General features: G+C 38.2%; 1 protein-coding gene and 1 long non-coding RNA gene across 3 annotated transcripts in view; one reads left to right on the top strand and one right to left on the bottom strand.

Moving 5' to 3' along the window:
- LOC133211659 (voltage-dependent calcium channel subunit alpha-2/delta-1-like) overlaps positions 1-15548 on the bottom strand; it is a gene marked incomplete at its 3' end in the record, with an annotated part of 188770 nt that overhangs the window by 51468 nt on the left and 121754 nt on the right. The window lies entirely within an intron of this gene.
- Positions 283-8458, top strand: LOC133211653 (uncharacterized). Of its 2 annotated transcripts, none has more exons than XR_009725254.1 (5): positions 283-877; positions 3327-3488; positions 4901-5058; positions 5581-5736; positions 7409-8458. It is a non-coding gene; the product is annotated as an uncharacterized LOC133211653 (long non-coding RNA). The 2 variants fall into 2 exon arrangements; XR_009725253.1 differs by lacking the exon at positions 283-877 and adding an exon at positions 1744-1814.

A 15548-nucleotide genomic window follows, 5' to 3' on the forward strand; every position in this document is an offset into this window, starting at 1 on the left:
TCAGTTCCTACGCTAACAAGGGGAGATCGCAAGTGGACAAAAGAGACAGTCATGAGGGGTGAGGGGAGATTGTGGGGGGACAGCCATGAGGGGAGATCATGAGAGAAGACTGTGAGGGAGAAGAAGGGGCACCCATGAGGGAAGATCATGAGGGGAGAGGTGGGGCAGTCAAGAACAGGGATCGTGAGGGGACAGGAGAGGCAGCCATGAGGGGAAGTCATGAGGAGACAGGAGGGGTGGCCATGAGGGATTAGGGGAGATTATGAGGGGAGAGCGGATGCAGCCATAAGGGAAGATAATGAGGGGAGAGGTGGAGTGGTCAGGTGAGGGGAGATCAAGGGAAGAGCAGGGGTGGCCATAAGGGAAGATCATGAAGGGAGTGGTGGGGAAGTTGTGAGGGGAGATTGTGAAGTGAGAGCAGGGGCAGCCATGGGCCATACGGGATGGCCATGAGGGGAGATCTTGATGGGAGGTGGGGGGTGGCCATAAGGGGTAGGGGTGGCAGCTATATTGTCTGGACCACTACGAGAGGGCAGATGAGGGATGGCTGTCACCGGAGATCATGAGAGGCAGCCATGAGGAGAGATCATTCTGCCCTTTGTGACATGGCTTAGTGGTGGGCTTCATAGTCCTGAGGTAACAGTTGGCCTCAATGATCTTAAAGGTCTTTTCCAACTTGGTTGATTCTATGATTCTATAAACCAGAACCAGTCAAGAGCCAGATCTGGATGCCACATGGTCACCCTATCCCACACTCACCTCTGCTGCATTCCAACCCTCCATTGCTGTCTTATCCCCCCCTGCAGCAACCTGAATGAATCATAAAGTCTGCTGATGTTCCACAACCGCAGATTTCTACCTTCATCAGTGTCTAAAGGTAAACCAAGACCTTTGGTGCAGGGTATTTCAGCAGGTCTGCAAAGCTTCCTGCTGCCACGGCAGGTCAGCCAGTTGAGCCCTCCTGAAAGGGCAGGGCCATGAGACACAGAAATAGTGAGGTTTTGCTAAGAAAATCTCTAATAAAGAAATAAACAAGCACATCCCAATAGTAACATCAGCAAAGTATCACATATACACACAGGCAAACTGTAAGCAGTCAAGTCCAGCCCAATAGTTGCTTTGATTTTTGAAAATGCATAGTAATTATGCTTACCACTGTGCTCTAATTGAAATATGGTCATTAAAAATTGCTCTGAGAAATAGTGCCATTTAGGACTTTTCACCCAAGAAGAACAATTTGACTATAATGCCTTTATCTTGAAAAGTAAAATGTAATTTTCAGTTTTATGCACTGAGTTACGATTTGGAATAACGTAATTTATGATATGAATGAGATTATAATAATCTAATATAATTTAGAATTAATTCTTTTTTAAGAAAAAGAAGCTAAAATCCTTTACCCATTCTATTAAGAAGTAACAGTAGCAATTTAAAAATCCTAAGATAATTTTATTTTCAATTTTATTACTCTTTTGTGATTTTTTCCTCTTTTCTAGGAGGCTTTATTACTGCCAGAGTTTCAGTATAGATTTTATTTGAAATAATTTTTTTTGTAAGTAAGTTCTCCAACATTTGTATCTGTTTTCTCTGCATCTGGTAGGAAAAAAAAAGGATCTAACTTCTGCAGTCTGAATGAGCAGTAGCACTTTTCTGGTTTATCTGTCATACAACAAACATAAATCAGTAATAAAGTAAAACTGAACCAGTCATCCCATTCATTACCAAGCCATAACTGCAGCCTGTATTTTAGCACTTAAAACTCAACAACCACATCACCCAAAAACCCACAAGTCCCACTGGGATTCAAGGTCATAGTAGGAATTCTGAACATAATTAACATATTATACAACAAATTATATTCTTACTGTTCTTAATATATAGTATTTTTAATAACCACTGCAACAAATGACATTTTTTGCAGCAGCTGAGAATTTTAAGCAGCAGCTGAGAATTAGTTTAATGTTGCACATTGGGATGATTTTTACCCCTTTGCATAAGCCTACAACAGGACAGCACCCTGGACAGCAGAGTTTGGGTGCACTATTTCACTTCTTGCCCAGACCAGGCACTTTTGGTTGTCTGATGTACTGTCCCTCAGTGCAGCCTAGAAAAGCTCTTTAGACTTTCACTCAGGGCTCAGTAAGACACAGAGCCATCAGCTGACATCAGCACCTTCTGCTTGCTTCTACTGTGAAGAAGAGTTACAAGGTCATGATACTCATACTTTAAGTCACCAGGCCAGGTACAAACTACCATCTCCACAGCATGCCGTCCTCCTCAGTTAACATTAACAGAAAACTGTCTTGAATGTGTTCATGGGGACTAGCCTAGATGCTTGCTTTCATAGTTCTCTTTTCAAGTCAAAAGTTCTGTACAGCATTGCTTCAATGTGCACAATGCTGCTGTACACCTGCAACATTAGGATAAATTCCAGATACAACAGATATCTTTTACTAAACAGATACAACTATCTCTTTTACTAAAAGGGCTGCTGTGCTTTAGAAAAAACTCTGTTAAAAAAGCTACTGGATTTCTTACTATGGTGGCATCAGAAAAAACATAAAGCAACACTTCTATTAGCTAACACAATTAATTTTGACTGCATGAGTGTAAGCTATAAAATCTCAATTTGCACAAGCAATGCTATCAGAATTTGGGAAGCAAAATGCATTAGCTGGTTTACAAAGCAGATTACATTACTGGCAGATTACTCTGTCATTTGTTTTATACCTGGGTGGCGAAAAGAGTAGGGGATTACATACTGTACCTGTAGCCCAATCACCAACTTTGCACACCACCAGGCGGATTTTAAATATTCTTTAGTTTTCAAACAGTTTTCATTTGCAGTATGCCATATTTGTGCAAAATTGTTCATCCCCATATCCTAAAAACACTTCATGAATGCTATGATCTGTGCATGGCTTCCAAAACATAAAAGGTAAGGTAAGTTTAATGGAAGAAAAATATTTAAGAATTGAAATCAAGAAGTAAATGTTTTATCCAGAGAACATTTTAAAACAAAACCATATGTTACTTGTACAATAAAACTTCTCTTAATAACTAAATCAACACACATAAAGAGGCACTTCACAAGAACCGATAGTACATCAGCCAAAATTAGCTGATTATGTGGCTTTTAACAGCAGTAAGGCTGCTCTACTGATCTAAATATGAATGCTGAACTGCTGAACCCATTTTCTGGGATAAATTTAGCTGTTCTTTCATGTTCCACTTTTCTTTGGTACTTGGATCAGTTATGCAGTGTATAATTATACCAGCGCAGTTAGACAGTGCTTTCTATCTGAATGTCTCAACATGCTTTTCAGACTTAATTACTTTGGACTTGGAAATCCTTCATGACGTAGATACCATTAGTCAAATTTAAAAGAACAGTAAATGCAGTCACAGAAGAGGGGAGTACCCAGAAAAAGACTGAAATGAATCCTCAGCTTCTGGACATACTAGGAAATACCTTGCTCTTGACAATAGTAAGTAGCTTGGCACTTACTTTACACAGAAACACAAGTAAAATCCAGGCACTAAATAATTCCTCATTGTCCACCCAAATACTCTGACCCATATCCATTCTCAGAGGATGCCTAACACATGCCTAAAAGCTCAGGCCTGGGGCGAGGTGCAGTAGCATCCTTTCCACTTCTTCTGAACACACAGCATCTCTTGGTAGTAGGAGTTAAGCAGTTATGCAGAACATGAGACAAAGCTCCAATTTTTCTTAGCATAAGAGAAAACTTACACCTTGCATCTCTGTAGAAAATGACCTATCATTTTGTTTTACGTGAAAGACACCTTTCCCTATAAAGCTATTTTTAGCAAAATTTTTCCAACCCTAACTATTCTATGATTCGATGATTCTAAAAATGGACAAAAATTACTTAGGTTTCTTTTTTTTCTGAAATAAATCCAGAAAACTCCCTTTCGTGGTACTTTTTGGCTGTAGATGCTGAACTAAATACTTACATAGTAGAAGGAAAAGATGTAGACATACCTATATTCTCAAATATTTATTCTAGTAAATGACTGTGAATTCTCGCCTGTTTTACCCAAATTTCCTTATAAACTGACTAACTTGGAGGCTTGAAACAAAGGGAGAATTAACCCCACATTCTTGTTTTTACACATGGTATTTTATCACATTTTTCTCACCCTGAAGGATTCCCAAAATGCAGCATAAACTTCAGAACTGGAGGGATCCTCTCTGCTCAGCCCTAACAGCTGAGCACATCACCTCTCACTGTTTTAGCACCTTGGCTTATCAGGAGGGCTGAAATTGCATCTCTGGCACCTGGAGCCCTGACACCAGGTTGCAAGCTGGTTTTATTTTCCCATTTTTCTGGGCTGTGGGACTTTCATTCAAAGGACATGACTCAAACTCAGAATAGATCTGCCTGCTAACAGCCATGCCCAAGCTAAGGAAAGAACTGAAAACACTAACAGCTAGTAGTGCTACAGGCTGCTTGTGTTAACAAGCCCTGCTGAAGGGTAGGGTTTATTAGGTGGAATGCAGGATCATGAAAAGGAAGGATACCTGCATAGCAATGTGCTGCATTAAATGATAAATCAGTCAAGCAGAAAGAGATCAGAGAGTTAAAATGCTTATAAGCATTTCCCGGACATACCTTGTTTATCTAGGTCACTATAAAATGCTCTCTACTTCTTTGTCTGGCCAAGATCTATTTCTTCTATAATGCCTAGAAACATGTGATGAAGTAAAATAGTTAATTGTTAACATATGAGTGATCTCGTGTTGTTCATATGTACCCACTAGTTCTGCACTGATACTTCAAAGAAGTAAATACAATATAAGAAAAATTAATCCAGAATACACCCTGAACCCTGAACAGCAGATGCCTTTTTACACCATCTTGCATTTTGCAAGCAGTATGGGATGCCACCAATACAGAATTCACAGAGGTCATAGGACTGGAATTCAGCAGCGCAAAAGATCACAGTTGCAAGCAGAAGGTCTCCATAGGAGTTGCAGGAGACTCCTCCAGCATGTGTTTTCACAAACCAGGAACACTAAATCCTCTTCCACAGGTACAACTGTGCAACAACTGCATATTTGTTTATAGGATCAATTGTATCCTGACGATCTCAGGCAAGCCCAGCCAGCTAGTTCCTAACTCAACAGTTCTAGTTAAAAGTTAGGGGTAGCTTAGATGCCTGAATGGAAGAGAAAGCATTGATTCCTCAAAGATGTTGTTAAGGGTGTGAAAAGAAAGTCATCCCAAAGCTCTGTAGTGAATATATAGCCATATTTCCAGGTCTGGTTTTCTCTTTGCTATTACTGTTTATATCAAGCACAGATGGCTAACTACCAATCATCTGGATCTCTGGATTATCATTTAAATGCCTGAATATGACAGCATCACAGAAATATATGAAGGAATATATGAAGAGGTATGAGAAAACTGAATATACTGATAGATGCCCTTAATTTGGTAGACCTCAGCTTAACCTTTGACTTCCATTGTGCATTTATATATAAAATGTTCCTTCCTCATAGCTATACAAGTGATTGTTAGTGACAAAGATTAATCTTATTACTGGCTTTCTCAGTGAAAGGATATAGAAACACTGAGAGATGCACGGAATGTTTAATGATGCATGTGGCGTGCAAGAGAAACTGTAATTTACTGGGAAAGGCACTTGAGGAAAGATTGCTCAAGCGACACATTGCAGCTCCTCTTTCAAGAATAAAAAGAACAAATTGGGGTTTGTTCATTTCCTTGCCCATGCTTTTTTCCCCAGCTAAGAATTCTGCAATAGAAAAAATTACATTGCTCTAAAACATGTGATTTAACAGTGGGGGTCATATGTAAAATGACATAAACTTGATATTTTTGGCATTCTCGTATCACACATTTGAGACTAATATTTTGAGACTATAATTTGCTTATGGATCAGCAGCAGTCTGTGCAAATTGTGTATGTTTCAGAACCAGTAAACGTTATCTATAAAAAGGATTTGAGGTAGATACTGTTTTATCTCACATTGATCACACACTTCTGGGCACTGAAGATACTTGTGAGTGCAAAGAGTACATTCAGTATTTAATAATACAGTGATAGAAACAAAACCAGTCTGAACCCTGTGTGAAAGAGCTACAGAGTCTGTGACGGAAGGCAGCTGACAACTGAGCCATCCTGCAGGACTCTGCCCACAGGCTCTACAAAGTGAGCTGCAGGACCCAGAGAAATGTACTGAGCATCCTTCAAGCCTGCCCAATTAGACCAGTCTGCAAGGACTTTAACAGTGTGTCTCATCTTTTAAAGGAGTTAACAGAACCTCAGATAGCATAAATTACTCTTGTCACTTCAATTCCACCGCCTATTTAAACTAATTTACACCATTTGCCTTAGTGAGCAAAGCAGAAATTGACCTGGGAATACTATTATGCTGCATTTGCAGATTAAAACCTCTTATTCTCATGAAAGAATTGTGCCTGCAATGTGTAACCCATTTTGCTCTGATGTAGCTTTACAGAGCCTGCAACAGCTGTATTTTTTCAACATGTAATAGCACTAATCACCATGAAAAGCATAACTACATAAGCAACCACCACAGAGCTAGGAGGCAACACATATTTCCTGTCTGAAGGAACAGTTTTCTTTAAATACTCTATTATCCTGGCAAAATGAAAGTCTTCTGAGATTTATGTTCACAAATGGTGTAAATAGAAATTTCCATTGCAGAGAATTTTAATGCCCACTCCATGCCACTTCTGATTGTACCTGTTATGGATCTATGAAAGCTCTATTATTCAAACATTAAGTTTTGCTTGCTAGAATAGGTGTGATGAAGTGTGATCACGTATCTACTTGCAGGAATATTACCTTTCCAGAGCTCAAATTATTTTATTATAAAGAAAAAAGTCAAATTAATACAAATTGAAAAGACAGAAAAGATATTTCCAAATGGCCTGAATTTAGACTGAAAACTTTGACTGCTATTTCAGTATAAAATTAATGCATTAATCCTGAAGCACAAGCTAGTTACATTATCAACATACCAAAATGTGATTTGTTTGGAATATATGCCTTTTTTATGCTTATTTATTATTGCTGTACAGGCTTTCCTTTTCCGATAGACTCAATAAAACTTTTCATAAATGTATTTTTCTCCATGTGCCTGCATTTGACATCGCTATCACTTCACAGCAGGCATATGGAGTAACTGATAGACTATTTTAAATAGTTCATTGTCAAGTTAGATTCACTTCAGAGCTGACCTCAAGCAGTTTCTGTGCTGAAATGCTTTGTGTGTCTGCAGTTACAGCAAGGCACTTGCATTCAGAACTGCTGATAAAGGGGCGCCTCATAGAAACAAAAGCAAAGCACTTTGTACAGACTAGCAGTATTGATAATAACCCTTTCCATTACTACAGAGTTTGAAGCCAGAAGGGAACACCTGAAGTGGAGCAAAGGTGAAGGGGAGTGAGTGAGGAGAGAAGGGAGCACACACCTGAATGCAGAGACATAAGGTCAGTGCTGTCTCAGAGCTGGCATGGCCAAAAAGTTAAAGCAAGAGGCTGGGGAAAAGCCAGGGACAGAGCTATGTCCCAGCAGCACACAGCCTGTTTTAGCAGGAAAGGCAATGCTGCAGCATTCCCTCTTCCTGGGCTGACACATCTATGTACATTTCCAGTGCCCAGGAATGGCAGTTTGCCAGCATCAAGATGAGAAATGGAGGAGAGCCTCCCCATATGTTAAGGCTGGTAAGGAGGAGAAAGCATATCAGAAGCTGGGAAGCAGAAGTATGTGTAGGGTCACCCTTAACCTCCTAAATGTAGAAGTTTTTTCCCATTTATTCACTGTTTTCTGCATTCCTAATTATCTTCCACACCTTCCACACTCAGGTACTTGAGAGTGCATAAATCATCACTTAACATACAGTGTAAAAGTTTCCCATACATTAGTCCATATGTTGACTGAATTTCACAAGTTTCTTGTGGTATATATACCAGTCTTGTATATTGTACCAAACTGGAAACTGTGTCGAACTGCTTGACCATTATAACCTTTGTGGAGACAATGGTTTTCTGAACACAGCTCCTTCTCTCCAGTTCACTTTATCTCCTTTTTTTCCTGGAGGAACACATTTATACTGGGCCATATTGACTCCAAAGGACCACACTAAACCCAGACTGAAGTAAAATCTTTAAATTAAAATCCTTAAATTGCAGGACTGGTGCCCTGCAGATGTAAGGCAGGGCACCAATCAACTCCTTCAACCTACTGATCTGCTTCTTGTGCACTTTCAGCAACTGAATACAGGACCATGATCTCCATTCTGGATGACTGGTGAACTGATATCAGATTTGCCAAGTCATATTGTTCACTTCTATGAATCATGAAAATACATTCGTGCTCTTCCAATACCACCCACCACTAGACTAGATGCTTTCTTAGTTTATTCTTGGGGTTCCTTAAAACATATGGATGCAAGTTATGTTCAAGATATTCAAGATATTGTTATTCATCCCTTTAGTTTATTCGTTAATTAGTTTTTAATTGCTTTGTTATTAGAGGAGTATATTGTTTTCTTCTCTCAATCACACAGCAGCTATTTTGATTTATTAACATTGATAGCTTAATTTCTGTTGCCAATATTTTGAAGACCTGGATTCATCCTACAAAGCTGTTCAAGCTAAGTCAGTGAGCTGCCAAAAAGTTGAGAATCATGTGTCAAGAAGGAAAGAAATTAAATCCATAGCCTAAGGCACCTTTGGCAACTGAGACACAAGTAGAAGCTATGGGGGGACAGAATAGGCACAAAATGTGCATTCGCTAAGCCTGTACACAGGATGGATTTAATTCCTGAAATCTTGGAGCATGCAGTGTGAATGAATTCTTACGTGCAGGTGGGAGTCTCCTGGGCGGCTTTCCCAAAATCTGGCTCCGAAATTCTGCCTAGCAACCTTTGCAGCATGGCTGTTATTGCTGAGGATTTGCCATGCACCTTGCTCTCCCCCCACATCTGTGGTGCCAGAATTTTCAGCTCTTCTGTTTTGATATCATTGTCTTAATCACACCATTTGTATCTTTTACTAGTTATTTTTCATTTGGGTTATAAAGAAATGAAGAACTCCAAACATAACCCTTCTGTGTCTTGTGTTTTGGAGTTTCAGATGGAAGGATCCTGCTGACAATAAATATGGCTTTTGTCTGTTACCGATATTACAGTATCATCTGGAAACCTCCAAACACTTTCAGTCTAAACTGGAACAAACACATGGTAAATGACACTGCATACTATGAAGAGCTTACTGGCTCAGAAAGGATGGAAAAAGGAATACACCATTTTTCAGTAGCATAAAGTGATTAAGTCAATTGGCTTAATTATGAAACCCAAGATGGCTGGCAAAAAAAAAAAAAAAAAAAAAAAAGAAAAAAGACTTAAAGCTGATCTCCAGAGGTGTTCAATAAAAAGCTGGTGTGTTCTTCCACAGAGATTCTTTAGTCACTGATATTTAGAGTCCTATGATTATTTCCACTATTGTGTTGAAGTTAACTTTTTTTGATAAGAACAGTGAATCAATTACAGAAATGATCCTTCTGCTGTTACTGCACATTGCTGAGGCTCAAATGTTGAGCACTTACAAATAAAGGTCTCCAGAGTTCTCATTCCTCATACAGTAATTACAGCTTAGAGAGGTTGGAAAAAACAGTTCATAGACTTTAAGGATCCTATGATAACAAAAAAAAAAAAAAAGGAATTTTATTTTAAAAACCTAGAAGATAGTAATAGATGCTGGTTTGATCTGCCAATTTATTCCAGCTATCTGAAGCAGGGATTTAATCTTTAACTTACATCAATCCTTCCCATATATAAGTAAATTAATTAAACTGAAACAAGCAGACAAATTAAAAAGACTCACTAAATTCACTACAGCAGCTGATGAGACCGTCACCAAACAGAAGATAATGAAGAAATATTTTTTGCAAAAATATCTATCATCCTGAAATTACTCTGTGAAAAAAAAAAAGAAACCGGTGGTTTTCTGAAGCATTTATTTCTAATTTCAACATGATTAAACAGAAAAAAATAAGTATTTTCCTTCTCCTTGCCAATAGAAGTGATTATTCAAAAGGAAGATTAAAACTAGACTCTACCAGGGAATACTTCAGGCAAAGCAGGCTTTTAACACCTCTAGTACTTTAAGATACTGCCTCATTCAGGGTAAAATATAATAAAGTCACCATATTCTCAATGCTGGAAAAGAATATGAAGAAATACAGCACTTATAATTTGAGGCTAATGCAATAAATACAAAAAATCTTACTTTGAGACTTCATATTAAAAAAAAAAAAAAGAGAGAAAATTTATGTCACAATTAATTATCTGGATCCTTTGCTCTCATCTCTTTACAGCTTGAGGCACTTTGGCTGTCCTCTCCTGGAGGGAACTGAGAGCAGATATAGTGCCTACCAGCAGCAAGAGCCCGTGAGAGCTTGGGAGTGGTGTCAAGCAGCATCCTACTACCCCACCAGGTAAAGAGGGGTAATAGCACTTGCCTATCTATTTCACAATGCTTTGGAAAGAGAGAGGATAAAATACACAGAAATGTTAAATCCCAGCTACCCTTGGGAAAATTACTTCCTAGATGAAAGGTTTTACTTCCAAGATATTTCCGTGCTCCCAATTTGAATCTTTGCTGTTGTGATTCCCCTTGCTGCATTCACAGAACATGGCACTACCCTGAACACACATCTGCCATTCTCATACATGCACTGCAATATTCCCCATATCCTAATTCCTCCCTGAAAACCCATTTTACCTCCAGTACTTTGTATAGATTATTTTAAAACTCTGCTCTGAAATCAACCCCTTCTCTCTTAATGTTATTGGTGTATTTGTAGGTACTCTTTTGATTTCTTTCCAATCTCTCAGTATTTTGACATGCCTAGAAGTCTATATAATGGGTGTCCCTGTTTAAAGAAATGTATCAGTGGTATGATCCCACTAATAAACATGTTTTTTTAACCTGCTTTTTTAAATTATTATTATTAATTATATGAGAATTGTTTCTGTGGATATTACCCAGACTTCTCCTTCCTACACTGTAATTCAGAATATTAATAATTTATCAACCTACATTTTGCTGACCTGAATCTTTTTTCTATTTTTTTTCTTTTTGTTCTTTCTCTTTTTTCTCTTTTCTTTTTTCACTTTTTTCCTCTTTCTTCTTCTTTTCTTCTCTTTATTGGTTTTGTTCTGTCAAGATTCTCTCTGCTCCTCTGTGGTTTTGTACTTTCAATGGTATTTGAAACCAACCTTTGTATCACATGAAAATTTAATGAACATGCTGACTGCCATGTTCTTCCAGATCATTAACGATGTTGTTAATCCAGGCCAAACTTAAAATCTCCCCTGTGATACTCCATTAGACCCCTCTCTGCCGTTTAACATACCTGGAAAAATTTACTCCTGTTGTAAGCAAAGGATATTTTCAATGAACCTTAAAAACTTGCACCAGTGAATGCAAGTGATTACTCAGGCCCATTACGTTTTATCATTAGCCTTTGTTTGTAGGCATGTACTCATGTCACAGTGGCGTGAATATGTGTAAAGCCAGTTGTAATTAATTTTGGCACTAACACTTTACACAACAGTATCTGACATGCCACTAAATTAAGTATACTACTGTTACTGCCATCAATCTTACTAAAAAACTCCCTGCCTGGAGAGTGCCCTAGACAGTTGCCTGCTCACTGTTAGAGATGAGAATGAGAATGAAGGTATTCTCCACCCTTTTTACCCAAGTCTTTTCAGTTTGTAGAACGAATATGTAGTTTAGATTGAGCCCAAAGAAGGAGTGAAGAATGAACATGATCCTGAAGTCTAACAAAAGGGAGCTCATCTGAGGGGCAAGATAACTTTTTTGCTTGTACATACTGCTCAAACATCCATTTGATGTACAATACAGCAATGCCTGTGGGTTTGGAAATATCTTTAAATTATCATTCTTTCAGAGTATTTTAGTGATCAGAGTATTTTAGTGATTTAGTGATTAGAGTATTTTTGTGATTCATAATCTTTCTCCTCACTTCTGCCCACTTCTGCTTTTCACTTTGCTTCTTCTATGATTCTAAGAAACGTCCCTAGGACAAATACCAAAAACCACTAGGGTCCAGAGAATAAAAGACATTAAAATAGTCCTCTTTTTTCTTTTCCTTCCTTCAAGAAAAGCATTTTGTCCATTTCCCACATGGGAAAGCACAAAGCTTGGCAGTGCTGTAAGTGGAGCTTTCACAGAAAAAAATTACAAGGGGGAACACTTACTCAATACAAAATGAAATACAGGATAGATTTGAAGGTAGAAGAACCAGATGCAATTCTAAGCAGTCACAGTATCTCAGTTTCAATTAAAAGAGGTGAAGTTCTAAAGTGCAGAGAGTTTCACTTAACCACTAACTAAATAGTTTTGCCAGAGGGAAAAAGAAAATGAGGAATGAAATGTAAAACATTGCCTGTGTCCCTGGTTACACAAAGATACTCATTTCTTGTGTGATGAAAGGATATCTATCTCAGTGTAAAGCCACTGTCCAGCCCATTTGTAATAACTTTGTGGTTTCTTTTGCTAAATAGAAAAGTAAAATCGTTTTTTAACCCCATTCCCAAAGAATTTCACACATAGGTTCACTGTTCCAGGTCTCTCATTTCCAGCATGTCAGTTATTCGACAGGTTGTTTGTAGCACAGCAATCCTCAGCTCACCTGGAGGTGTTCAAGGCCAGATTGGACAGAGCCTTGGGTGGCATGATTTAGTGGGAGGTGACCCTGCCCATGGCAGGGGGGTTGGAACTAAACGATCTTAAGGTCCTTTCCAACCCTAAATATTCTATGATTCTACCCCATCAGATCCATAGCCAACTGCTTGGGAGATAGTACAGAGATACAGATTTCTCTTTAGTTGACTTTTCTATCTAATTTCTAGTATATTTAAGAATTGTTGTCCTCTCTGTTAATGACTGCAGGATTGGTCCCTATATACCGAGCCTCATATTTCCTAGTCACATTAACTGCCAATTAGTGGCAACATTTCTGTCCATGGACACGTATGTACTGTGAGGCAGAACAAGAGCACTAATTACTTTCAGATAGGTCACTTCTGGCTGTCAATTGTTCCTTGAACTTGGAGTGTGTCCACATAATTCTTTCTTTAAATTTAATTGGTTGGAAGCTATTTAGTCTCAAAGGTAAAACTGGACAGTACAGTTAAAACTGCTGTAGTTAAATCTGAACAATTATTGACTTTCCTATGTGTGGCTGGGTCCAGTTGCAAGGTGGGATCCCTTTTTTGTTGTTTATCTACTCTGCAAGTCACTGCTTAGGGATGAAACTATCCAAGCCCATCTGCAGTTCCTTTAATTTCTGCAGGCTGCTGCAGCATTTGAACTGCAGACTTCAGGGCTTAAATCAAAAGATGTAGTGAGAAGGGTAAAGTTTGACTTCCTAGTTTAATAGGTTCTATACAAATATTTCTACTAGTGTTGTGCTTTCAAAAGCTAAACAAAACCCTAACATTTAAGCTCCCTTTACAGTTACTGTCTTTATGCTTAATACAAGTGAAAGAATTAATATGCCAGACCTCAGAGACCCCATAATACTTTTAAATAGTCTAAAATGTAGCCAGTCATCTTTCACTGGTGAATTTCAAAAGCTGTTTCAAGAGGAGGCACCACTAGTTCTAGTGGAGCTCTTGCTGTTAATACTTTTTTAGATGTGTTTCTCCAATGTGAAATTATCCCTCTGTGGTTAAATTCTAAATCGGGCCTTTCAGTTCTTGTAGTTTTTTTCTTTCAGTGAAACACTGAAGTCTTTTTTAGAACAGCAGAGCTGAACCAGTCTTTCAGACTTTCTCAGTAATCTATTTTAAGGTCATTTCCACCTTTTCTACCTTTTAAAACAGTCTAGCAGTAAAGATCATGGAAGAATCTTAGCAAAAAAAAATAAGAAATAAAACAAAATAAAGCAAAACAAACTATCAAACAATTTAACATCTGTAGTTCTGTAAAATAGTTCTAATTAATTGCTGGTTGTTGCCTGTTTGCAACCTGGAAAATATACTTTATGCTTATACCAGATCACTTACATTTTCTTGATTTCTTTAATATTTTCCTGCAGAGATCCAAATGACTAAGCTACACCATCAGATAAAAATATTTTTTTCTTTCACTTACTGATATCTATGTCTAGTTAAATCCTTGCTTTTGCAGACAAAATTCTGTCGTTCCTTCCTACTATATACCAGCCTTCTGTCTCACCTCATGACTACACTATTTGACAATGCAACAGAATCATAAAATGCATTTAAATAAAAACTTTAGCTCACTTCTATAGTCTTGTTTTATTAAACTTAATACAGAGCACACAAAAGAGTGACAGTATATAAAAAATGTTTAATTACACAGAATATGGAAAACCAGATAGAGAAAATAGTATATTAGTAAGCCAATTTCTGCTAAAAGTACTGCTTACATTATTATCTCCAGCACTTTCTGAATCCCTGCTTTTAAATTAAATTACTTTATGATTTTAATAACTTCCCTTACAAAATTATTGAGGCAGAATAATTTTATACTGACTTTTTCAAAATCAATATTAAATGACTCATCATTTAGTCTTACTCCTTAACACTTGCCAATGCAGGACCAAACTATGCAAAACTTTTTGTGAAATGGCCTTTCTTTGCATCTGATTACCCATCCTTTGCAGCAAATCTGTGAAGAGCACTCAGTGATCTTCCTTCACCTGCACCCTTACCAGAGAAGGATGGAGAAGCAAGGTGGAAAAGCAGTACAAAGGAATGTAACAAGAGACTTTCCTATCTAATCAGGTGGTAGGAAAAACCCCACACAAAGAGATACTAAACTGAGGTATAACTTTCCCCATTGCCCTGCCTATATTTCTGTATTCCTATTTCTGCTGTGACTGTGGGAAGTAACTGGCAAGAAGCCACCAGTCATTCACAACCAGCAAGGATCCAAGAAGGATACTCAGGGATGATTTCACTCCCATTTACTCACTTAGAACGGGTGAGTAAGGACAAACGAGGCCCAAAGGAACATGAACAGCAGGAACTTTCCAGGCCCAAAGACTGGTTTCCATGTCACAGTAGAATCCAGCATTCACATGGTTCAGAAGTTATTTTGTGTCACTACATTTGGTTTCTCGCTTCTGCAGTTACAACTGAGAAAATACGCAACTGAACTATAGAACATGCTAGGTTCTCAGCAAGGTTTGGCACTGCACATAAGACAGCACACTGGCACTGAGCCGACAGCAGACTATGTTTAACAACTAATGATATACTTTGCTATAGCCTTGACACTAAAAACACATACCTAGTGCCAGTCATTCTGTTGCCATTTAAATTCACGTATGTCTCACGATGGTTTCCATCCATGCTGGCAGCCCAACTGTAATGAAGAAGGAGACTGCACTTTGTAGATAAATAAAAGCAAATGTGGGATGTACCTAACTGGATTTGACAGACTGCAGGAATAATTTAAAAATATAAGT

The sequence above is a fragment of the Neopsephotus bourkii genome, unplaced genomic scaffold (assembly GCF_033783945.1).
Source record: "Neopsephotus bourkii isolate Nb327-2 ecotype Australia unplaced genomic scaffold, CSIRO-AGI_Nbou_v1 NB_638, whole genome shotgun sequence".
Lineage (NCBI taxonomy): Eukaryota > Metazoa > Chordata > Aves > Psittaciformes > Psittacidae > Neopsephotus > Neopsephotus bourkii.